This window comes from Lygodium microphyllum, chromosome 13 (assembly GCF_053477565.2).
Source record: "Lygodium microphyllum isolate KBCC chromosome 13, Lygodium_microphyllum_v1.1.10, whole genome shotgun sequence".
In the NCBI taxonomy this organism is placed as follows: Eukaryota; Viridiplantae; Streptophyta; class Polypodiopsida; order Schizaeales; family Lygodiaceae; genus Lygodium; species Lygodium microphyllum.
Genome location: NC_141147.1, coordinates 63,842,914 through 63,844,450, shown reverse-complemented (window position 1 = coordinate 63,844,450; position 1,537 = coordinate 63,842,914). Strand labels below are relative to the sequence as shown.

The window sequence follows — 1,537 nt, the reverse complement described above, 5'->3', positions numbered from 1 at the left end:
CGATGATGGTTCCCCTTATGCTAGAATAATAAGTCATGATGGGCAGCATCATGTTCAATTCTTGACCATGTATGTGGATCATGAGAGGAATCAAGAAAGCCTTCGTGAGAATCCTTTATCAAAGATTAGCAAGGAGTTCAAAGAGAATTGATATATGATGGGTTTTCTACATGTACCATTGTAAAGTGGGACTATGATGGTACACAAAGAAAAAGGTTTTCCGCTAATTTAGAAGGTAAGAAAGCTTTTTCTACATGATTTATGGGGCTAACAATTGAAGGATCCATATGTTTTAGAAAGTTTCAAGACTTGCAAAGGACGGAACGGCAACATGTTGGTAATGCTCAAAAGACCTTGAAGGAAAGTGGTGTGATTTAAGATGATGAAGGGATTTCAAGAGTTTTTGAAGAAGTTTCTTTTGTTGATACTATTGGAGAGCTTGCAGCCATAGTTGATTCAAATCTAGAGAAAGGTAATGCAGTTGTCAAAGTATGTTCAATGGACATGTACAAAGTCAAAGAAGACATGTGTTCCAAAGCAAGTGAACGTCCAAAAGTGCATGTGGATACCAAGTACAAAACTATCAATAAAAGGGTAAAACATATTGCTCAATCTCTACCTTCTAATAGTAGAGAGAAAATGAATCAAGCCTCTCAACAACCAAACCTACAAGATCCACAAAGAATTGGGACTACATTTACACCAAAGACTTTAAAGGAAGTGAAGATTGGATGCAAGGAATTTCTTACACCAGAGGAGAAAAAGTGCTTCTAGGAGATGCTATCAAAACATGGTAAGGCCTTTGCTTTTCAATAACATGAAATTGGATGTGTGGATCCTAGCGTTGTTGCTCCAATGGTTATTTCCACTATGCTATGTGCCTTGGAACTTGAGACATATTGTTGTTCCTAAGGCTCACCTACTAAAGATGATTGAGTTATTGAATGAAAAGATTAGGATGGTCATTTTGGAGCCCTCCTGTTCTCCATATTCAAATAGGTGGTTCACTATGCCAAAGAAGAATGGAGCTTTGAGGTTTATACAAGATATGCAACTAGTGAACAAAGTGACTATCAGGAATGTTGGTATAGGTCTAATTGTGGACAACTTTGCACAAACTTTTGCAAAAAAGGGAAATTTATTCTATGGGAGATCTCTACTCTGGATATGATCAATTTCAATTGGATGTGGATAGTAGGGATTTAGCAACTATGAGGACACCTTTGGATTTAGTGCCTTGTCTCAAGGAGCAACCAACTCGGTTGCACATATGATGAATGGGATGAACAAAGTCCTTCATGACTTCATACCACATGTTACTATGTATTTTGTTGATGATATGCCTATAAAAAGGTACAAAGAAGGGGTCAAGGATGAGATAATGGATTCGAGGGGATGTCACAAGTTTATTGTAGATCATATTTTTGATTATGAGAAGATCTTGGCTAGGTTAGAATATGTAAATCTTACTCTTTCTAGGCCAAAGTCAATTTTTGGAGTGAAGGAAGTTTTGATTGTCGGACATATGTGTGGGCCT

The 1,537-nt window shown here is 37.3% G+C and overlaps 1 pseudogene; it reads left to right on the top strand.

Moving 5' to 3' along the window:
• Nucleotides 1-261: 261 nt before the first annotated feature.
• On the top strand, nucleotides 262-1,171 carry LOC148026701 (uncharacterized; annotated as a pseudogene).
• The last annotated feature ends 366 nt before the right edge of the window (nucleotides 1,172-1,537 follow it).